At 46.1% G+C, this 24,796-nt stretch overlaps 1 long non-coding RNA gene across 1 annotated transcript; it reads right to left on the bottom strand.

Annotated features, from left to right (window-relative positions):
• Positions 1 to 17,175, bottom strand: LOC122943448. The gene is made up of 3 exons (XR_006390866.1): positions 17,062 to 17,175; positions 1,603 to 1,758; positions 1 to 300 (listed from the first exon to the last, which is right to left on the bottom strand). It is a non-coding gene; the product is annotated as an uncharacterized LOC122943448 (long non-coding RNA).
• Between the last annotated feature and the right edge of the window lie 7,621 nt (positions 17,176 to 24,796).

The raw sequence follows: 24,796 nt of genomic DNA, 5'->3' as shown, positions 1-24,796 counted from the left end.
AATATTGCAAAAAACGTTGACAGACTCCCTTTAAATTGTTAAAAGATGTGGATGTGTTTATTGAAATTACAGAAGGAGGAAGCATACCTTTTAAAAGCCATTGAAGACTGTTTTTGATTTCATGGTAAAAAAAAAACAAATGAGTCAAGCCCATGTTTAGGAACAAGGTAACGCATGACAATTCAAGATTACACTAGTACTGTTCCAAGCACAGTGGTAGAACAATACCCGGGTCTGTAGCTCTGTAAATGTTCTTATTGCGCTTCCTGAAAAACAGTCAACTCCATGAGCCATGACCCCCTAGGAGGTAGAGAATAAAAAATGAGGTAACATCAACATTTTGGATTATGCATGAACATTTTGTATGAGTTCCTCTAGCTTTTAGGCCGAGGACTCAGTATTACATGATTTTATACTAAAATAATACCATAAATAAATATCTTTTAAAAAAAACACCCATGGCATTCAAAAGTACATATTCATTATTTTTATTCCGGAAGGTCAACAGTTTAGTAGACAGAAGAGAAATGCCAGAAATACCAAGAAAGGGAAGAGAAAAGCAAACCTAAGTGAGTTCATGTTACACACTATATTCCCTGGAAGCTGGGCTAGGTGCAGCTATTTACTGTACATTTCACCCTCATTAAAGGGAGTCTGTCACCTCCATATGGCCATATACAGTGCTTACATGGCTCTGTAGCAAACCTATACATGAGTCTAACAGTACCTTTGTTCTTTTCTTTAGACTTGCACCAGCAGGAAAAACAAAGTTTTATTCATATGCAAATGAGCACTCGCAAGTGCCCAGGGGCGGCGTTCAGTGTGTAAGTGCCCAGGCTGCCCTGCCTTCATTTCACTTTACTCCTCCCCATTTTTTTGCGTCATCCATATTCCATAGAGACTGTTCAGCTGAAAATGTATTTCCAGACCATCTCCTACCAGTGGTCCATGAAACACTGGCAAAAAATGGATGCCATCCCCTTTGAGGTTGCTGGGAGATGGACTTGAGTCCACCCCCTAGTTAGTAGGGAGTGCATAGCTGAGGAAGGGAGAGTACCTACATGTGCTTACTCCTCAGGGCTAGGCCTGAGTCCCAGAGAACCATCATCTCTCAGATATCTACACCTAAAGCTACTTCACGCAAAAGGGTTCCTGTCACGGTCTCTCCTGTGACAGGGGTCAGAAGATCTAGGAGACTGGCTGCACGTGATGTGATCTTACAGCCTCTCTGGTTTCACTTGCTTCTGTGTTATTGCTGGGTATGACCACGCCTCTGGTCTCAGGTGTAGCTTAAGTGGTCATTCCAGCTCCTCTATTAAGTCTGACCTCACCCATCATGCTATGCGGTTGATAGCTCCTTTTGGATGTTGGAAGTGCTGGTGTTGGTTCTCCTCTGAGTTCCTGCTTGTCCGCATGCTTCGGAGTTAAGTGTCTTTCCTTTATTTCTTGTTTGTTGTTTTCCCCTACCTTTTGGTATTAGGACTGAGGGAGTTTCCTATTCCTTTAGCTGAGAAGGAACAGGTCATCTCTTCTCCTGAAACTATTTCCAGGGTCCTTTAGGGTCAGATACGGCCCTAGATTACAGTGTATGAACATTCCTACCTTCAAGGTCTGTTCATACTGATAGAAGTCAGAGCTCAGTTTAGGGATTCGCTAAGTGGTGACTTTTCCCCTTTTCTAGGTTCCTGGCCTAGTTCCTTTTTCCTTTCCTCTTGTGTTCGGTGTGGAGTTGTCTACCCACACCACGCCGTGACGGTTCTAGAAAGAGAAAGGAATATTAGAAGGTTGAGAATCAGTAAGGCCATGCATTGAAGCCAGTCAGCAAGATATTATGGGTGTGTTTATGGCCAATGGTGACTTTACTACTGTGAAAGGAAAAATAGCTAACCCACCCATCCACATTTTGAGACGGTTTGGCCAACCATATTGTAATTCTGTACCCCTCAGCCTGGGAATTACAGAATATTATACTGGTTCTGAAGAGAGACTTTAGAAAGACATACAGAAGGAGTACCACAACTCCCATCATTGCTGCTATTCATTTGCTGCTTTTGGGAAAGAATTGTACTGTGAACTGCTGTGAGGATTGTCACTGCGATGCTTGTGCATAACTATCATTGCTAGAGCCACTACCACTCCCATCCTCCCCTCCCTCTTCCTGGGCTTGCTGCAATACTACAGAGCAATAGGACCTGAGTAGATAGATAGATATAATAGATAGATAGACAGGATAGATAGATAGATAGATAGATAGATAGATAGATAGATAGATAGATACAAAAGCAAAGAGCAACAGCAGCATAGCAATGGTAAAAGGCCATAGATAATTTCCAGAAGACAAATAATGAGGCAGCACTCCAAAGGAGGTAAAGGGTGGCAGACCCATTTATTACCCCTCTAGCAATGTTTCAGCCCAGCTCAATGTGGCCTTTGTCAAGCTTGACAAAGGCCCCATTGAACTGGGCTGAAACGTTGCTAGAGGGGTAATAAATGGGTCTGCCACCCTTTACCCCCTTTGGAGTGCTGCCTCATTATTTGTCTTCTAGATAGATAGATAGATAGATAGATAATAGATAGATAGATGATAGATAGATAGATAGATAGATAGACAGACAGGATAGATAAACAGAGAGAGCTATACTGTAAATAAATCTGCCCAGGTCCTCCTACTCTATAACATCTTGCCTACAGATCAGACAACATCTTCAACAAAACAGGTTCCCATTAAGGACAAGACCAGTATGCCAGCCTGTGTATATTTACAGTGTAGCAATTAATAGCTATACTAGTAAGTGACCATGCTAATCACTATATTAAATACTAGATCTAAATGGTGTTACTGTTCAACATAGTATACAAGGCTTGTCCTATAATATTATATTTAAAGGGAACCTGTCATCAACTTTATGCTGCCCATACTAACGGCATCATAAAGTAGAGACAGGTGAGTTGATTTCAGTGATTTGTCATTTAAAAGCTAAAAGCCACAATCATTGCAGACTGGGCCTGGAAAAGAGTCAGGGCCACCTGAGAAGAGTCCTGGTTATTCATATATTCCTGCTCTCCTGCCCACCTGCTGATGACTGACAGGCTTCTACCTAGTTTTCTCCTTTCCTCTCTAGGAGAGAACTGCCAGTCATCAGCAGATGGGCGGGAGAGCAGGAGATTAGGAATAACCATGACTCTTCTCAGGTAGATTTGACTCTTTTCGAGGCCTGGCCTGCTATGATTATGAAGCTGGTTCTCGGCAACCACTTTTAGCTCATGAGTGACACACCGCTGACATCAGCATTTCTGTCACTATTTTATGCTGCCCTCAGTGAGGTCAGCATAAAATAGATGACAGGTTCCCTTATATAATATATATCTCCAAGGCATATTTACTGTTACTGCAAAACTGACACTTTGTAAGCGTCATTGATAATAAATAGATGAACAGAAGAATGCAGATTACTGTATCAGTCTGTGAAATAGAATCATCTTGATGACAAACGGATAGTTAACACTTGGGAACTATATAAATGTGTTCATAAAACAATAAGAGAAAACTTTACCTAACTAAAAGCTTACCTTACACATTAAGGAGCTCATTTATGAACTGATATACTCTACTTTTGTGGCATATATTAGATGCAGACTTTGTTGCAGTCGTAATAAATGAACCCCTAAGTATCTACAGATTGCAGGTAGCCCATTGCTAAAAGGTTTACAAATGTGAAAAAATATTCCGATGAGCATTTCCTTTTTATAGGCTGTCAAGGGGTTAACAGGTGCTAGATATTAGGTGGGGCTACACTGCCCTCCCCATAGGTAGCGGCTTAGACTTTATAGGGGGAGGAGTTGAAGCTAAGACATGGACTACTGAGGAAGCAATTAGGATTGTATTGGAATGTGGCAGCCATTTAGAGGGGCTGCTCACTAATATGTCTGTGTTTTGCTACTGAGGGCAGTAAAGAGGGCAGAGCATTATAAATAAAGGAGCACTGTTGGATCACATAATAATACAAGGGGCACAACTGTGGACATTAAACATACTGGGGGCACAACAGGGGCGCATTATAACTGCCATATTACTACTGTGGTACTGTGGGGTATTATTATTGGGCACAATATGGAGGGCATTGCTATTAATGGGGACACTCTTTGAGACAACACTGTTGGTGCACCAGGAGGGGGAGGATGATGGAAAAGTGAGTAATGTAACATGTATGTGTGGTAAACTCTACAGAGATGAGATGCGGCTTAACCACTTCCCATCTGGGCCATTTGCCCCCTTCCTGACCAGGCCTAATTTTGCAAAACTGACATATCTCACTTTATGTGGTAATAACTTTGGAACGCCTTTATTTATCCAAGTCATTCAGAGACTGTTTTCTCGTGACACATTGTACTTCATGATAGTCATAAATTTGAGTCAAAATATTTCACCTTTATTTATGAAAAAATCCCAAATTTACCCAAAAATTAGAAAAATTCACAATTTTCTAAATTTCAATTTCTCTGCTTTTAAAACAGAAAGTGATACCTCATAAAATATTTATTACTTAACATTCCCCATATGTCTACTTTATGTTGGCATCATTTTGGAAATGTCATTTTATTTTTTTAGGACGTTAGAAGGCTTAGAAGTTTAGAAGCAATTCTTCAAATTTTTAAGAAAATTGCCAAAACCCACTTTATAAGGACCAGTTCAGGTCTGAAGTCACTTTGTGGGGCCTACATAGTGGATACCCCCATAAATGACCCCATTGTAGAAACTACACCCCTCAAGGTATTCAAAACCGATTTTACAAACTTTGTTAACCCTTTATGCGTTCCACAAGAATTAAAGGAAAACGGAGATCAAATTTTTAAATTTCACTTTTTGGGCAGATTTTCCATTTTAATCCAATTTTTTCTTTAACAAATCGATGGTTAACAGCCAAACAAAACTCAATATTTATTACCCAGATTCTGCGGTTTACAGAAACACCCCACATGTGGTCATAAACTGCTGTATGGGCACACGGCAGGGCGCAGAAGAAAAGGAACTCCACATGGTTTTTAGATGCCATGTCCCATTTGAAGCCCCCTGATGCACTCCCAAGAAGTGACCCCATTTTGGAAACTAGGGGATAAGGTGCCAGTTTTATTAGTACTATTTTTGGGTACATATGATTTTTTGATCATTCATTATAACACTTTATGGGGCAAGGTGACCAAAAAATAGGTTGTTTTAGCACAGTTTCTATTTATTTATTTTTACAGCGTTCACCTGAGGGGTTCAGTCAAGCGACATTTTTATAGAGCAGATTGTTACGGACGTGGCGATACCTAATATGTATACTTTTTCTCATTTATTAAAGTTTTACACAATAATAGCATTTTTGAAACAAAAAAATTATGTTTTAATGTGTCCATGTTCTGAGAGCTATAGTTTTTTTTATTTTTTGAGAGATTTTCTTATGTAGGGGCTCATTTTTGGCGGGATGAGGTGACGGTTTTATTGGTACCATTTTGTGGGACATACGCATTTTTGATCACTTGGTGTTGCTCCTTTTGTGATGCAAGGTGACAAAAATAGCTTGTTTTGACACAGTTTTTTTTTTTTTTACGGTGTTCAACTGAGTGGTTAGCTCATGTGATATTTTTATAGAGCTGGTTTTTACGGACGCGGAAATACCTAATATGTATACTTTTTTTATTTGTTTCACTTTAACACAATAATAGCATTTTTGAAACCAAAAAATGATGTTTTAGTGTCTCCATGTTCTAAGAGCTATAGTTTTTTTATTTTTTGAGAGATTTTCTTATGTAGGGGCTCATTTTTTGCAGGATGAGGTGACGGTTTTACTTGTACCATTTTGTGGGACATAGGCGTTTTTGATCACTTGGTGTTGCACCTTTTGTGATGCAAGGTGACAAAAATAGCTTGTTTTGACACAGTTTTTTTTTTTTTTTTACGGTGTTCAACTGAGGGGTTAGCTCATGTGATATTTTTATAGAGCTGGTTTTTACGGACGCGGCAATACCTAATATGTATACTTTTTTTTATTTGTTTCACTTTAACACAATAATAGCATTTTTGAAACCAAAAAAATGATGTTTTAGTGTCTCCATGTTCTAAGAGCTATAGTTTTTTTATTTTTTTAGAGATTTTCTTATGTAGGGGCTCATTTTTTGCAGGATGAGGTGACGGTTTTATTGGTACCATTTTGTGGGACATACGCATTTTTGATCACTTGGTGTTGCACCTTTTGTGATGCAAGGTGACAAAAATTGCTTGTTTTGACACTGTTTTTTTATTTTTTTTTACGGTGTTCACCCGAGGGGTTAGGTCATGTGATATTTTTATAGAGCTGGTTTTTATGGACACGGCAATACCAAATATGTCTATTTTATTTTGTTTTTTCTATTTTAAAATTTATTTATTTTATTCCTTACTTGGGGACTTTTTTTTTTTTACATGTGAAACTTTTTTTATTTAATTTTTTCAACCCTTTATTTATTTTTATTTTTTTACACTTTTCATCCCCCATTAGGTCATACAAGACCTCTGGGGGACATTTGCTTCACTTTTTCTTTTTTTTTTCACTGTTGATTTCTCCTGTAACTGGGGCTGACATAGTAGCGCCAGTTACAGAATAAATGCACCCCCCAGAGAGGCTGTACAGCATGATTCTGCACTGTACAGCCTCAGAGCAGGGCTGATCGAGGTCTCTGAAAGACCTCCTGCACTCTCCGGTCCCGGTGGTCACATGACCGCTGGGCCGGAACAGGAAGCGCACAGCGATCCGGAAGGCAGGGACACCTGGGAACTGTCCCTGCCTTATCTCTGGGTTGCCCTGCTGTCACTGACAGCGAGCAACCCGATCAGCAGCTGCATGATTAGCGTGCAGCTGCTGTTTTTGAAAGGACGTTTTAAAACGTGCTTTTCAGAAATAGAGGTCCACCCATAGGACGTTTATATCCTATGGGCGGATGGAAAGTGGTTAATTTATCTTTCATGACGGTCTGGTCCAAATGGAGAAAATAAGGAAAGAGAACGTCTACATCAGAGGAGACATCACTGGAAGTAAGAAGTATGTGGTGCTGTATGTATCGTCCAATTCAAATATGTCTTTAGTAGTGATTATCGAGCACCGTAGTGAGTGGGTGCTCAGCAGCTCGGGCCGAACACATCGTGATATTCGGGTGCTCGGTCGAGTATAATGGAAGTCAATGTGAGAACCCGAGCATTAAACCAGGTACCCCCTGCTCTGAAGAGGGGAGGGTGCCTGGTTCATAAGAAAATATCAGAAATTGTTGGTAACACCACCAAAATGGTTCTGTAACAGGATGGGGAGGATGTATGGATGCATCTTTGACTCGCTGGTCGCTGCTGGGAACTATGTTGTCCGAATAGTACGCCACTTTTAAATAATGACAATAATATGCACAAAACCAAGGAAAAGAAATCGATTGTAGAGGAAAAATTGATAGAAATCATTCTTCTCTGATACACCTTTAGTTACACCTAAAGGAGGGCATCATACACACCTTTTGAAAATTATGATTGATGGCCTGCTGGCGACCCTCAAAAACATTAGGAGCCTGGCTGATCTGACCATCTAAAACATTATGGGCGGTGGCCTGCTGCCACTTTGGTGACTCTAGTTAACCTGGGGCCGATGGCACGTCCCCGTGACGCCGACGATCCATTCGGATGTCTGGCCTATCAACTTTCGATCTAATTGTCAGCTCTAAACCATTGTAAACTGTAGGTAACAGGGAATCAGTGTTTGATTCCGGAGAGGGAGCTTAAGAAATGGCTACCACATCCAAGGAAGGCAAGCAGGTGGCGCGCAAATCACACACTCCAGTCCCGACTCGTGGAGGTAGTGACAATAAATAACAATACAGGACTCTTAAGATTTTAGGTGCGGGCCTGCAGCTGAGCTGACCCTCTAAAAAATTCTATGCGAGGACCTGCATGTGAGCTGACCCTGCAAAAGATTTAAGTTGCAGGCCTGCAGGTGAGCTGACCCTGTAAAAGATTTTAGGTGTGGGCCTGCTGGTGAGCTGACCCTGTAAAACAGTACATGCAAGTGCCTGCGGGTGAGTTGACCCTGTAAAACATTATATGCGAGGGCCTGCAGATCAGCTGACCCTCTAAAAAATTATATACAAGGGCCTGCATGTGAGCTGACCCTGTCAAATATTTGAGTTGCGGGACTGCATGTGAGCTGATGAGCTGACCCTGTAAAAGATTTGAGTTGCAGGCCTGCAGGTGAGCTGACCTTGTAAAAGATTTTAGGTGTGGGCCTGCTGTTGAGCTGACCCTGTAAAACATTATATTCGAGTGCCTGCGGGTGTGCTGACCCTGTAAAACAATATACGCGAGGGCCTGCAGCTGAGCAGCTGAGCTGACCCTCCAAAAAATTTTCTGCAAGGGGCTGCATGTGAGATGACCCTGTAAACGATTTGAGTTGCAGGCCTGCGGGTGAGCTGAGGTGGAACCGACAAACCCAACTTGATTTTGATGGCTGCATTAATCTGCAGGTGACCGTGATACAGCTCCACAGATTTGTTCCATCTCCATCTTTCTAAACAATCAGTGGCCTTAGTCTTTTATCCAGACTCAGTCATTGTGCCACTGTGTGGCCTCCTCATGCTGCCATCTCCACAGTATGCTTACCTTGCCACTCATTTTTATCACCATTGCTGATGCTGCTTAAAAGGCCTTAAACTGATTACCAGGCCCACAATCTAATTAAGGCAAAAAAGCTAAAGTAAAAAATAAATTTTGGGGAAAAATTGATTGAAAACATACAAACCGGATTCCAAAAAAGTTGGGACACTAAACAAATTGTGAATAAAAACTGAATGCAATGATGTGGAGATGGCAAATGTCAATATTTTATTTGTAATAGAACGTAGTTGACAGATCAAACGTTTAATCCGAGTAAATTTATAATTTTAAAGGAAAAATACGTTGATTCAAATTTTCACGGTGTCAACAAATCCCCAAAAAGTTGGGACAAGTAGCAATAAGAGGCTGGAAAAAGTAAATTTGAGCATAACGAAGACCTGGAAGACCAATTAACACTAATTAGGTCAATTGGCAACATGATTGGGTATAAAAAGAGCTTCTCAGAGTGGCAGTGTCTCTCAGAAGCCAAGATGGGTAGAGGATCACCAATTCCCACAATGTTGCACAGAAAGATAGTGGAGCAATATCAGAAAGGTGTTACCCAGCGAAAAATTGCAAAGACTTTGCATCTATCATCATCAACTGTGCATAACATCATCCGAAGATTCAGAGAATCTGGAACAATCTCTGTGTGTAAGGGTCAAGGCCGTAAAACTATACTGGATGCCCGTGATCTCCGGGCCCTTAAACGACACTGCACCACAAACAGGAATGCTACTGTAAAGGAAATCACAGAATGGGCTTAGGAATACTTCCAGAAACCATTGTCAGTGAACACAATCCACCGTGCCATCCGCCGTTGCCAGCTGAAATTCTACAGTGCAAAGAAGAAGCTATTTCTAAGCAAGATCCACAAGCTCAGGCGTTTTCACTGGGCCAGGGATCATTTAAAATGGAGTGTGGCAAAATGGAAGACTGTTTTGTGGTCAGACGAGTCACAATTCAAAGTTCTTTTTGGAAATCTGGGACGCCATGTCATTCGGACCAAAGAGGACAAGGACAACCCAAGTTGTTATAAACGCTCAGTTCAGAAGCCTGCATCTCTGATGGTATGGGGTTGCATGAGTGCGTGTGGCATGGGCAGCTTGTATGTCTGGAAAGGCACCATCAATGCAGAAAAATATATTCAGGTTCTAGAACAACATATTCTCCCATCCAGACGTCATCTCTTTCAGGGAAGACCCTGCATTTTTCAACAAGATAATGCCAGACCACATTCTGCATCAATTACAACATCATTGCTGCGTAGGAGAAGGATCCGGGTACTGAAATGGCCAGTCTGCAGTCCAGATCTTTCACCTATAGAGAACATTTGGCGCATCATAAAGAGGAAGGTGCAACAAAGAAGGCCCAAGACGATTGAACAGTTAGAGGCCTGTATTAGACAAGAATGGGAGAGCATTCCTATTTCTAATCTTGAGAAACTGGTCTCCTCGGTCCCCAGACGTCTGTTGAGTGTTGTAAGAAGAAGGGGAGATGCCACACAGTGGTGAAAATGGCCTTGTCCCAACTTTTTGGGGATTTGTTGACACCATGAAATTCTGATTTAACATATTTTTCCCTTAAAGTTGTACATTTTTTCAGTTTAAACTTTTGTTCCGTGATTTATGTTCTATTCTGAATACAATATTAGAAGTTGGCACCTCCACATCATTGCATTCAGTTTTTATTCACGATTTGTATAGTGTCCCAACTTTTTGGAAATCCGGTTTGTACTTTCCTGTATATTTACTTGTATATAAAGTGCAAGTGCTGCCAAAAATTACAAGGAAGAGGCAGTCCGATATAACTTGTATATCACATAAAGGAGGGCCTCATTCACATTGAGTTGCAGGCCTGCAGGTGAGCTGACCCTGTAAAAGATTTGATTTGTGGGCCTGCAGGTGAGCTGACCCTGTAAAAGATTTGATTTGCAGGCCTACAGGTGAGCTGACCCTGTAAAAGATTTGAGTTGCAGGCCTGCAGGTGAGCTGACCCTGTAAAAGATTTGATTTGCGGGCCTGTAGGTGAGCTGACCCTGTAAAAGATTGGCATTTGCGGGCCTGCAGGTGAGCTGACCCTGTAAAAGATTTGATTTGCGGGCCTGCAGGTGAGCTGACCCTGTAAAAGATTAAATGTGAGGGCCTGCTGGTAAGCGGACCCCGTAAAAAATTATATGTGAGGGCTTGCTGGTTAGCGGACCCTGTAAAAAATTATATGTGAGGGCCTGCTGGTGAGCGGACCCTGTAAAAAATTGTATGTGAGGGCCTGCTGGTGAGTGGACCCTATAAAAAATTAGATGTGAGGGCCTCCTGGTGAGCAGACCCTCCAAAGCGTTGAGGGCCAGTTTGTGCCACGTGTCCAGCTTGGACACCCAGTAGTTGTAAGGTACTGAGGGATCATTGAGGACGCTAACACGGTCTGCTATGTACTCCTTTACCATCTTTGGTGAAGGAGTACATAGCCTCTGTTGGAACTGCTGTGTGTTCCCCTTGTCTCCCCTCCTCGGTTAGCCAAGGAAGTACGGACTCTGTCGCCAGTGTTGTCAGATGGAAATTTTTGGAGCAATTTTTCAACAAGGATCTTCTGGTATTGCACCATTTTGCTCATCCTCTCCACCAGAGGAATGAGAGATGAGAAGTAGCGGGGGTCGAGAAGGGTAAACGACCAGTAATCCGCGTTGTTTAAAATGCGTATAATGCGCGGGTCACGGGAAAGACAGCCTAACATGAAGTCAGCCATGTGTGCCAGAGTAACAACAGGCAAGACTTCGCTGTCGTCATCAGGAGGATCACTCCCAATTTCCTCATCCTCTTCCTCCTCTTCTGCCCATCCAGGCTGAACAGATGGAATTAAACTTCCATGGGTACTACCCTCTGTAGCGGAGGCAACCGTCTCCTGCTCCTCCTCCTTCTCTTCAGCCTCCAATTCACGCTGAGAAGACAAACTGAGAATGGTCTGGCTATCATCAACCTGTGTAATGTCTTCCCCCATTTCCACCTCTTTCACATGCAAAGCGTCTTCCTTAATTGTGAGGAAGGAGCGTTTGAGAAGACACAGAAGTGGGATGGTGACGCTGATAATAGCGTTATCACCTCTCACCACCGGTGTTGATTCCTCAAAGTTGCGTAACACCTCACAGAGGTCAGACATCCATGCACACTCCTTGCTTATGAATAGTGGAAGCTGACTGGAAAGGCGATGAGCATGCTGCCGCTGGTATTCCACAACTGTCCTCTGCTGCTCACAAAGCCTGGCCAACATGTGGAACGCGGAGTTCCAGCGCGTGCTCACGTCGCACAACAGCCGATGAGCTGTCAATTTCAAGTGCTGCTGCAGCGTTGACAGACCGGCTGAAGCTGTCGGTGACTTGCGGAAATGTGCACACACGCGGCGCACCTTCACCAGTAGCTAAGGTAAATTGGGGTATGTTTTTAGAAACCGCTGAACCACAAGGTTGAATACGTGGGCAAGGCATGGTATGTGTCTAAGGTTGCCGAGCTCCAAAGCCGCCACCAAGTTACGTCCATTATCAGACACAACCATGCCTGGTTCTAGGTTGAGTGGCGAAAGGCACAGCTCAGTCTGGTCTCTTATCCCCTGCCACAGCTCCGCGGCGGTGAGCTGTTTGTCACCTAGGCAGATCAGCTTCAGCACGGCCTGTTGCCGCTTCCCCACTGCAGTGCTACACTGCTTCCAGCTACTGACTGATGACTGACTGGTGCTGCACGCGGATACTTCAGAGGTGGAAGTGGAGGAGGAGGCTGAGGAGAAGAAGTAGGGGTTGGAGCGTCTAACGTAGGTGGTGGCGGAAAGCCTGATGGAATTGGGGCCCGCAATCCTTGGCATCGGTAGCACCTGTGCCATCCCAGGATATGAGTCGCTCCCGGCCTCCACAACATTTACCCAGTGTGCCATCAGGGAAATGTGGCATCCCTGCCCAAAAGCACTTGTCCATGTGTCTGTGGTTAAGTGGACCTTCCCAGTAACTGCGTTGGTCAGGGCACGTGTGATGTTAAGGGACACGTGTTGGTGTAAGGCTGGCGCGGCACACCTTGAATAATAGTGGCAGATGGAGACTGAATAACGAAGGACGACTGCCGACATCAGGCTGCGAAAGGCCTCAGTGTCCACAAGCCTAAATGGCAACATTTACAGGGCCAGTAATTTGGAAAGCTGCGCATTTAGTGCTATGGCCTGTGGGTGGGTGGCTGGGTATTTGCGCTTGCGTTTAAATACCTAGGGTAATGACATTTGGACGCTGCGCTGGGACATGGAAGTGAATGTGGTTGCTGATGGTGCTTGTGAAGGTCCAGGTGCAGGGTGGGAGGCATCTGGACCTGCGTCTTGGACAGGGAATTGGCCAGAACATAACACAGGGGAAGAGTAGGCAGTGGTGTGACTTGCAGACACAAATTGTGGACCCAGGCGTTCGGCCCACCTATTAAGGTGCTTTGATGACATGAAGCGGATCATGCTGGTGGTGAGGTTGCTAGTGTTCATTTTGGTGTGGCACAGGTTGCAAACTACTATTCTTTTGTCGTCCTCACTTTCCTAAAGAAAGTGCCATACTGCCGAACACCTACCCGAAGGGCAAGGGAGATTCACACAAGGGGGTGCTCCGTGAAACAGTTGCGGGCCTGTTCGGTGGTACCCGCCTTCTACCTTTTGCCACCCCACTGCCTCTTCCAGCCTGTTGCAGTGCTGCGGATCCCTCCGCCTCTGTACTGCTCTCCTCACTAGGCTTGTAGCCACCTTCCCAGGTTGGGTCAGTGACCTCGTCGTCCAGCACCTCCTCTCCTACTTCCTCACTCTGATCATCCTCATGATTTGTTGACCTAACCACAACCTCAGTGATTGACAACTGTGTGTCATCCTCTTCCTCAACCTTTTGAGACAGTACTTTGAGCGCTTGAGTCATTGGCAACTGTGTCTCATCATCATCCACCTCATTAAACACTAATTGCCGTTCCCCAGCGTCATATTCTTGTGACTCTGGATGCTCAAGAGGTTGGGAATCGGGGCACAAGATCTCAGGTCCCTTTTCAAGCGTGCTTGGCGAGAGGGCCAAATCAATTAAAGGCGATGCAAAGAGGTCCTCGGAATAGCCGAGTGTGGGATCACTTGTTTGGCCAGACTGTAAATGGTGGGAGGAAGGAGGATCAAGGTGAGGATTGTGTGGACCAGACTCCTGCCTACTGAGACTGGACTTGGTGGAAGCACTATCTGCTGTAATCCAACCGACCACCTGCTCGCACTGGGCTGTCTTTAAGAGTGGTGTCTGCGCCGCCCTGAAAACTGGCACATGAAGTTAGGTATCTTGGATAATTGTTTTTCTTGTGCTCTGGCATCAGGCACAGTTTCAACGCGCCTAGGGCCATGGCCTTTGCGTGCACCATCAGCATCACAGCCACTTCCCCGTCCCTTAATGCTCGCCTTTTTTATAATAAATGTTATATGTTATAAGGGACCGTTTATAGAAAAAATGTGGTTAAATTATGCAAAAAATATAATTGTTTTCGCTAATATTTTTCCCAATATCTGGGCCTGACACACACACACGCTATTGCAGCACAGATGTGACAATTCACTGCAGGGGCCATTTATTGGATAAATTATGGAAAAAATATAATTGTTTTCAATAATATTCTTCCTATCTCTGTCCCTGACACACAAAAGGTATTGCTGAACCGATGCCACAAGTCACTGCAGACACCCTCTATAGAAAAAGAATCGCAAAGTATGGAAAAAAATAATCGGACTACTTTGCAAAATTAAATTGCTGCCACCACACACAATAGTCCTTAAAAGAACTTTTGGGTCTTTGAAACATTTTAAAATTGAATAAATTGCGATCACAAACTCCCTACACTATCTGTCCCTTCCTAATCGCAGCTCTCCCTGACTCACAATGAGCCGAACCCTCGTTATCGGGTGCTATATAGCACCCAATGACGCGTTCCGGACAGCCAATCACTGTAATGCCAGTAGCCAACATGGCTACTGGCATTACAGTGATGGCAGCACTTACCTGCACGTTTATTGGTTGCTTAGCAGCCGCAAAACGTGCGGGAAGGAGACTCTAGCATGGCGCTCAAGCACATGCGGTACTCGGCCGAGTACTGCCATGTGCCGAGCATAGCGATGCTCGAGCCGAACAGGTATTTGGCCGAGCATGCTAGCTCAACACTAGTCTTTAGCAGTAGGGCTGGGGGTATGAGTTAGATTGATAATTTGGCACAGGGGGCACCATTTCAGTTAGCATCTCAGGCAGTAGAAGTAGAATCACCCTGGGCCACAACTTTCAACTGTATTTACATCCTAAGGATGCAGATACAGTTGTGGACAGAAAGGTAACCACTGCCAGAAACAGTAATTCCTGGCTGGCTGCCCTGATTAGGCCCCCGAGACATAATGTTGCTTTAACTTTAACAACTGTGGAAACTGCTACCTGTATAGGATCTGCTGTTCCATGCATGATAAAGACTGTGTCTGCTATATTTAAACTTTATTGTTTACAGTTGTTTGATGCAAAACTAGCCTCATCATTGCATGCAACAGCCTTCGTATTGCCACAATATCGCGTTGCCTTTTGGCACTTCATAGGTGCCCTGCCTTGCACCCCTGGCAGCCATTAACACCAAGGGCACCCTGAATCACCACCAGGCAGGAGAACCCCCAAAACCAGGGTGTGCATGGAGAAAAACTGGGTGCGTCCTTCCTTTACTGTGCACCAGCTCAGAGACCAGCAAGGAGGACCCAAGCCACCGTGAATACTACTACCATCATCAGGCCTACTACTACTACTACTATCCTCTTGTCTCCTGCATCTGTCCACTGTATAGCTATCTGATAAACATAAATGTAAAAAAAAACAGCTATCTCCTATCCCCACCTGGTCTTTAATTGATCGGGCAGGGAGTAAGAGGTGTTAAGTATCTCCCAGTGGACTATTTCCCATGCTCAAATCCAGAGCAGTCCTCTTTGGTTTCTGTCTGGTATCAAGGGGCTGTTCCTCTGCCCCTATACACGTAACAATGTTTTGACTGCACTTATGATGTACCTGTATACTGCACATGACCACTTTTGCTACTTTAGAAGTGTCTTGCCTTATACCACTGAGGCATGGGCATGTCTCTGCTGCAGTCAGGACAACAAAGCCCAGAGGAGAGTATGGAACAGCAGTACAGCAGCTGCAGCACTACTATAGAGGAGGTTCAGGAAAGTGAGAATTTTGTTTTATTCTAAGTGCCCTGCTGTTTTGTTTTTATTTTTAACCTATTTAAAAGAAAATCTCCAGTATGTGTACTGAGCAAACATCATTAATTATTAATTAAGATCATATGCTCTTAGGCTGGGTTTCCACATTCAGGGTTTTTGACAACATTTTTCAAGCCATGAGTGGATTCAAAAGGAGAAAAAGTCACATTTCGCATATACAGTACAGACCAAAAGTTTGGACAGACCTTCTCATTCAAAGAGTTTTCTTTATTTTCATGAAAATTGTAGATTCACACTGAAGGCATCAAAACTATGAATTAACACATGTGGAATTATATACATAACAAAAAAGAGTGAAACAACAGAAAATATGTCATATTCTAGGTTCTTCAAAGTAGCCACCTTTTGCTTTGATTACTGCTTTGCACACTCTTGGCATTCTCTTGATGAGCTTCAAGAGGTAGTCACCTGAAATGGTTTTCACTTCACAGGTGTGCCCTGTCAGGCTTAATAAGTGGAATTTCTTGCCTTATAAATGGCGTTGGGACCATCAGTTGCGTTGTGGAGAAGTCAGGTGGATACACAGCTGATAGTCCTACTGAATAGACTGTTAGAATTTGTATTATGGCAAGAAAAAAGCAGCTAAGTAAAGAAAAACAAGTGGCCATCTGGTGGCTGCCCGACTGTTTAGGGAGGGTAGACAGGGACTGTGGGTCTCCCCCCCTCCCTTTCTATCTCCTTAGGGCACCTGTATGGCCCTAGATTTAGAGTTCAGTTTGTGGGAGTAGTTAAGGGGTTAATCTAGTGCACAGCAGGAAGAGGGGGCGGGTAGCAGGAGGGTACTTATGTGCTGTCCCCGCCTATCCTCTTCCTCTTTATCGGAAGCGAGGTGTCCTGGTGAGTTGCACCTGCGCTCTGTCTGTACAAGAGATTGCGATGGCTGCGGGTGATGCCCGTCTGAGGGAGGTCTTGTTGGCGCGCATGGCGGAGGGGGGTGAGGGGTGGCTGCGCTCGTTTTTGTGTAGTCTGGGTTCCCCTGACCCCTCACCTCCTTCTGTCAGTGCGCCGGCTGCGGTGTTTCCGATGCAGCCATGTGATGTCCCGATTGCTCCTGCGGAGGGCAGGCGGTCCTCCCGGCTTATCCGCCCCCCCGTACGTCTCGGCCATAGCCCCCCTCCTTCTCAGCTTACCTTGGGCTCCCGTATCTGTGCTGCTGCAGGATCGCTGGAGCTTCTGGCTGCCGGCTCTGTGCAGAGGGCGGTAGCTCCGCCCCTTCCTCCCCCCTCCCAGCCCCAGGCTCTTCCCTCCTCACACGAGGTCAGTGGAAGTTTAGGTGTACGTGCAGGCAGCAGGATGGGGTCACAGGGTAGCAGCCATTCTTCCCAGAGTCTCCCCCCTACCCCCCCTTCCACTCAAATCACTCTGCCCCCTGCTATTACTGAGCAGCAGCCGGGAGTTAGTTCTGTTGCTCCTTCACTGGCCATGATGCCTGCAGTGACCCCTAGTGGTGCTGAAGTGCTTTTTTCCCCTATCACTGCACTGTCTCAGCCACTCGTACCTCCTCCCCCTCCTGCGCCCGAACGGTCACGTGCCCGCAGGGGAAGGTCCAGCTCTTCATCCTCCTCTCATGAGAGCCGGAGGCGCCATGGATCCCACAGGCACCGGTCGCGTCGCAGGTCTGGTGACTCAGCATGGAGCAGGCGATCCAGATCCTCAAGGTGGCGGTCCCCGTCGTCCTCGGAGGGGTCCGTTGCCGCGTCTGGGGAGTCTGTGCGGCGTGTGCGGGTCCAGCGCAATAGGCGGACGTCTGGTCGGTCTTCCAGGGCTCAGAGCCTGGTTCTGGCACCTTCTTTGCAGCCTGAGGTTCCCGTGCCTGGTCCCGCGGTAGCGCCAATACCGCCTCCGTCCGGTGAGTACCAATTTACGGGTGCATGGGGGGCGGGTGGTGGGGGTTCTGATATGGCTACACTGTTAAAATTGTTGGTCGATCGTTTGCAGCCTACTGCTGACCTGTCCCTTCCGCCGCCTCCTGCTAAGCCAGCTCCTGTGTTAGCGGGGGTGCATAAAGAATCGTGTTTTTGTGGGGTTAGTCTTTTGGGTGCCCATTTGGACGAGTCCGTCCGGGAGAAAATTTGGGATAACCATTATGTGGATATTTGGTCTCTCATATCAGTGGATCAACATACTGTTGACAAGGAGAGGCGTTTTTCGGACAAGCCGTATGAGCGGAGGCCCAAAGTTGCCAGAACCATGAACAATTGGTTGCAGGCTTTTTCGGTGTTGGGTTGCATTATGGGTCAGCGTCACCCCGAGCGCTGTTCTGAGTTGTTTGTTTATCAGGACATCATTTATAGTGCCTACAAGTCCCATGGGGGTAGCGCATGGTGGCGCTATGATGAGGAATTTAGGCGCCGTTTGGGTTTGCAGCCGGAGATAGGTTGGGGGGTTAAGGCCACAGATGTGTGGCTGAGATTGATGGTGTCACAGAGACCAGCCCCCTTTCCAGGGGCGGCCGCTGGTTCAGGGGGATCTCCTTCCCCGGGACCGGTGGCCGTCCGCCGACCCGGATCGTGCTGGTTATTTAATGAAGGCAACTGCAGGTTCGCAGGGTTGTGCAGATTCAAGCACGAGTGCTCGGCCTGTGGTGGTTCCCACCCGGCTAATAAATGCTCCCGCCCCCCAGTTAAGCTGTCCAAGCAGTTCGAGCATGGGGCTCAGAAGGACCCCGGTGAGCGTAGCAGAGATGGGCCCCTGGCTAGACAGGTACCCCAATAGGCAGGCGGCTGCTCAGCTCCGTGTTGGTTTTTCGTTTGGTTTTTTCATCCCTTTTATTCTGAACCGGTTCCCGTATTTTGCGGATAACCTGAAATCGGCCCGTGATCTCCCCGAGGTTCTCAGGGAAAAGGTCGGTAAGGAAGTTTCTCTGGGTAGGGTCCGGGGCCCGTTTACTGAATTGCCGTTTCCTAATCTGAGGGTCTCCCCGTTGGGCGTGGTCCCCAAAAGGGAGCCAGGCAAGTTCAGGTTGATCCACCATCTCTCTTACCCTAAGGGTTCGTCGGTTAATGACGGCATCTCTCCGGAGGATGCATCTGTGTCTTATGTGTCCTTTGACAGGGCGGTTGCGTTGGTCAGGGATGCGGGCAAGGGGGCCCTGCTGGCTAAGTCGGATATCGAATCGGCTTTTCGGCTTCTTCCGGTTCATCCGGATTGTTTCCACTTGTTGGGTTGTTGTGTTGATGGCCTTTTTTATTACGACACGTGCCTCCCTATGGGTTGTTCTATTTCTTGCCATTATTTTGAAATGTTTGGGTCTTTCCTGGAGTGGGTCGTTCGTTATGAGTCTGGTTCTACGTCAGTTTTGCATTATTTAGACGATTTTCTCTTTGTTTCCCCTGGCAGTGGTGGTGGTTGCCTATCCCTGTTAACTGTTTTTCTGGAGAGGATGGCGCAATTTGGGGTTCCCATTTCGAGTGAGAAGACTGAGGGCCCGGTCACACGGCTGTCGTTTTTGGGCATTGAGATTGACACGTTGGATATGGTTTTCAGGTTGCCGCCGGAGAAGTTGCAGAAGCTTCTGGGGTTGATTGATGGTTTCCTATCGGTGGTGAAGGTTACCTTGTTGCAGCTTCAGTCCCTGTTAGGTCTGTTGTGTTTTGCATGCCGAGTTATGCCCATGGGCCGGGTTTTCGCCCGTCGCCTCTCCTTGGCCACACGGGGTGTTAAATCTCCGCGGCACCACATCCGGCTCTCCAAGTCCCTGAAAGAGGACTTGGGGGTCTGGAGGTCCTTTTTGCTGTCTTACAATGGTCACACGTGTTACATGTCCAGGGAAATGTCTAACGCTGAGTTGTCTTTGTTTTCTGATGCGTCGGGGTCTCGTGGATTCGGGACCATTCTGGGGAAGGACTGGTGCGCTGCTGAGTGGCCTGAGTCGTGGCGGTCCTCGGGGTTGTGTAAGAACCTTACTCTGCTCGAGTTGTTCCCCATTATCGTGGCGGTGGAGCTGTGGGGGGACAGGTTGTCCAACAAACATGTGTCTTTTTGGACGGACAACCTGGGAGTGGTGTATTGTGTCAACAGCTTATCCTCCTCTTCTCTTCCTGTCTTGTCTCTACTGCGTTACTTGGTTCTTCGCTGTCTTGCATTGAATGTTTATTTTAGGGCCCGTCATGTTCCGGGTGTTGAAAATAAGGTTGCTGATGCTCTTTCCCGTTTTCGTTGGCAGGAATTCCGATCCTTTCTCCCGGAAGCGGAACGGGAGGGCCGGGAATGCCCCCCGCACCTGTGGGATTTGGTGGACAGCAGCTGATGTCGCTGGTCAGATCCTCGGTTTCCCCTGCTACCTGGCAGACTCACGGTAATTCATGGGTTCAATGGTGGGGGATTGTGGGTGAACGAGATGTTGGCGCTAGGGATGATCTGCGGCTGGAGGTGACTGTGGAGTGGCTGTTGTATTTGCGGTCCTTGCGGGTTTCTGCAGCGGTTGCGCAGCGCCGTCTATCGGGCATTGCGTTTCACTTTAAGCTGCGGGGATGGTCGGATGTTACCAAGCATTTCGTTATTCGGCAGGCTTTAAAGGGTTGGAGGAAGGAATATGTTTCCCGAGAGAGTCGACGGCCGGTCTCGTTTGGCTTACTCGGCAAGCTTATTTCCCTGCTTCCCCAGGTTTGCTCATCTCCCTTTGAGGTGGCCCTGTTTTCAGGCAGTTTTAGTTTGGCCTTTTTTGCGGCCCTTAGGGTCAGCGAGTTGGTTGCCCCTTCCTGTCGTAAACCGGGGGGGCTTTCTAGTGATGATGTTGTCCTGGGTAATGATTCGCTTAGGATCCGGGTTCGGCGTTCAAAGACGGACCAATTTGGGAGGGGCGCCTGGATTCCCCTCCACCCGGTTCCTGGTGTGTCAAGCCCGGTTCATCTGATATCACAGTATAGTTCTTTGCGTTCTGCGGGTTGCAATTTCTTTGCGCATGCGGACGGCTCCCCCCTTACCAAATTTCAGTTTGTTTCGGTTTTCAAGTCTTGTTTGGCTTTATGTGGTGCCGATCCCAAGGAATTTGGGACTCATTCTTTTCGTATTGGGGCTGCTACTGAGGCTGCCAGGGCGGGTCTACCTGAATCGGAGATTATGAGGATAGGTAGATGGAAATCGGCCTGTTTTGCACGGTACATTAGACCGGACCTTTTGTTATAAAAAAAAAAAAAAAAAAATGAAAAAATGTTTTATTTGTCAATGTTTCTAGTGCTATTTTCCGTTCTGACAGTTTTTTCTTGCAGGTTCGGGCAGGCCGGCGGTGTGGTTGATCGGCCATTCCTATGTTTTTTGGGCGGCGCAACGAGCCGAATGTAGGCCTGGCGGGAGATCGCTCAGTTTTCGAGACGTGGAAGTGTCATGGAGGGGTATTCGTGGCCTCCGGTGGTCGCATCTCCTCTCGCAGGTGGTGGAGATTGGCGTTCAAGCCGTGGGCCCGGTGGTCCTGGTTGTTCACGCTGGGGGCAATGACATTGGTTCTGTTCCCTTGCTGGAACTGTTGACCCTGATGCGGTCAGATTTGGAGAGGTTCCCGTCCTTCTTTAGGGAGGTAGTGTTGGTGTGGTCTGAAATTGTTCCGCGGGTGGTTTGGCACGGTGACAGGGACGGGGAGGCTATAGAAAGGTGCAGGCGGACGTTGAATTTGCGAGTTTCCCGTTTTGTCCGGTCCCGGGGGTGTGTGGTTGTTCGGCACCGCCAGTTGGAAGGGGACAACCGTTCTTTAGTGAGGCCTGACGGTGTCCATCTGACTGATATTGGACTGGATATCTTCCTTTCTGGACTTCAGGATGGGATTGAGCAAGCCCTGTTCTTGTTGGGTGGTGGTCGGAGCCCTGTTTGAGGGCAGGTCTCCTCCGTGGCGGCAAGTTACTGTAACTTAAAAGTTATTAATGATGGGTTTGGCGAAATCTGCCCGTTGGGAGTCCAGCGGCTGGCGGATCGCACGGTTTTTATACTGTTGCCGTTTTTGGATGAATAAAAGAGATATAGCTGTGGCCGACTACCACCCAACAATAAAGAAAGGTTAAAAGGAAGAACGTGGTCAGTGTCCTTATTTGGGATGTTTAAGTATGGGCCAGTGTGGGTAGGGGTCCCCCCCCCCCTCTCATCCTTTGGTTATTACCAACAGTCTGGTGGCTGCCCGACTGTTTAGGGAGGGTAGACAGGGACTGTGGGTCTCCCCCCCTCCCTTTCTATCTCCTTAGGGCACCTGTATGGCCCTAGATTTAGAGTTCAGTTTGTGGGAGTAGTTAAGGGGTTAATCTAGTGCACAGCAGGAAGAGGGGGCGGGTAGCAGGAGGGTACTTATGTGCTGTCCCCGCCTATCCTCTTCCTCTTTATCGGAAGCGAGGTGTCCCCACCCTCCCTCCCTTTTGTTTCCTGTATTTGGAAGTTTTAATGTTAATTTATATTGCTGTTTATCTGTGTGTTCTGTTCTCAGGGAGGCTGTGTGCGGGCTTGAGGAATTTTATAAGTCACAGCTGGCGGCAAGTTACTGTAACTTAAAAGTTATTAATGATGGGTTTGGCGAAATCTGCCCGTTGGGAGTCCAGCGGCTGGCGGATCGCACGGTTTTTATACTGTTGCCGTTTTTGGATGAATAAAAGAGATATAGCTGTGGCCGACTACCACCCAACAATAAAGAAAGGTTAAAAGGAAGAACGTGGTCAGTGTCCTTATTTGGGATGTTTAAGTATGGGCCAGTGTGGGTAGGGGTCCCCCCCCCCCTCTCATCCTTTGGTTATTACCAACAGTCATTACTTTAAGATATGAAGGTCAGTCAGTCCGAAAAATTGGGAAAACTTTGAAAGTGTCCTCAAGTGCAGTCCTCAAAAACCATCAAGCGCTACAAAGAAACTGGCTCACATGCGGACCGCCCCAGGAAAGGAAGACCAAGAGTCACCTCTGCTGCGGAGGATAAGTTCATCCGAGTCACCAGCCTCAGAAATCGCAGGTTAACAGCAGCTCAGATTAGAGACCAAGTCAATGCCACACAGAGTTCTAGCAGCAGACACATCTCTAGAACAACTGTTAAGAGGAGACTGTGTGAATCAGGCCTTCATGGTAGAATATCTGCTAGGAAACCACTGCTAAGGACAGGCAACAAGCAGAAGAGACTTGTTTGGGCTAAAGAACACAAGGAATGGACATTAGACTAGTGGAAATCTGTGCTTTGGTCTGATGAGTCCAAATTTGAGATCTTTGGTTCCAACCACCGTGTCTTTGTGCTGCGCAGAAAAGGTGAACGGATGGACTCTACATGCCTGGTTCCCACCGTGAAGCATGGAGGAGGGAGGAGGTGTGATGGTGTGGGGGTGCTTTGCTGGTGACACTGTTGGGAATTTATTCAAAATTGAAGGCATACAGAACCAGCATGGCTACCACAGCATCTTGCAGCGGCATGCTATTCCATCCGGTTTGCGTTTAGTTGGACCATCATTTATTTTTCAACAGAACAATGACCCCAAACACACCTCCAGGCTGTGTAAGGGCTATTTGACCATGAAGGAGAGTGATGGGGTGCTGCGCCAGATGACCTGGCCTCCACAGTCACCGGACCTGAACCCAATCGAGATGGTTTTGGGTGAGCTGGACCGCAGAGTGAAGGCAAAAGGGCCAACAAGTGCTAAGCATCTCTGGGAACTCCTTCAAGACTGTTGGAAGACCATTTCAGGTGACTACCTCTTGAAGCTCATCAAGAGAATGCCAAGAGTGTGCAAAGCAGTAATCAAAGCAAAAGGTGGCTACTTTGAAGAACCTAGAATATGACATATTTTCTGTTTCACACTTTTTTCACACTGTCCAAACTTTTGGTCTGTACTGTATGTGTCCACCATATGTGATCCATTCCTGTATTTGGCTTCATAAATTGCATAAAAATCTGATAAATTACCCCATGGGTTTCCATGTTCAAACTGGTGTAAAGTAGAACTGGCTTAGTTGCCCATAGCAAACCAATCAGATTCCACATCTCATTTTCCAAAGAAGCTGTCAAAAACGAAAGGTGGAAGCTGATTGGTTGCTATGAGCAACTAAGACAGTTCTACTTTACACCAGTTTGATAAATGACCCCCACCAGTCTTCAAAAAATGCCAATTACCAGAATTATTTGATTGTTCCCTTTGCAAGTGCAGGGACCTGCCACCACTGGTAAAGGGGTAAAGCAGTAAGCAGAAATAACATTAACAATGTGAAAAAGACAATTTTAATTTGCAGTGTGCATATATTGTGAGAGCACTTATTTTAGGGTAAAAAAAATAAAATAATGATACACATTTACTGCAGGGGCTCAGTGGTTAGCACTGGGGTCCTAGGTTCAAACCTGACCAAGGACAACATCTGTAGCCTACTACAGTGAGACTTTCCCATACATCTTAATGGGATTTGTAAATGTCCATGCATCAGAAACAGATAGACAGAATAGCTTTTCATTTGCAAAAACATCTGCAACAAATCTTCCGTGTGAACATGTTCTAAGCTTTTAGGCATGTGTAGGCTTCATTGCTAGAAATAATGTCATGCACAAAAGCGTTTTGCAGGCTTATTTATGGTCTACAGAGCAGAAGGCAGTGCCAGCACACAAGTGCAGTTCATGTTACAAGAAAAAAAAAGATCTGACAGATGACCTCCAAAGTGAGAAATACCATGTGACACCACCGCACATTGTTACAGCACAGTGCCACGAGTCTATCAAAGTAAAACCCTCTGATCTTTACTGTTACCCATGGGGCATCGTATTGTGTCCCCACAACTCCTACTGATTTCTGTAAACTATCAAAAGAATCCAAGAAATAAATCCATAAGATGTTCCGTTTTCATGTATGCATTCAGGTTTAAAAGCTATAAGAGCCACGAGTGTTGAATCTATATTTAGCCAGCTGATGTCATTGAGATGCCAGG

This window comes from Bufo gargarizans, chromosome 1, assembly GCF_014858855.1.
Source record: "Bufo gargarizans isolate SCDJY-AF-19 chromosome 1, ASM1485885v1, whole genome shotgun sequence".
NCBI classification, from domain to species: Eukaryota; Metazoa; Chordata; class Amphibia; order Anura; family Bufonidae; genus Bufo; species Bufo gargarizans.
This window is presented reverse-complemented; position numbering and strand designations above follow the sequence as displayed.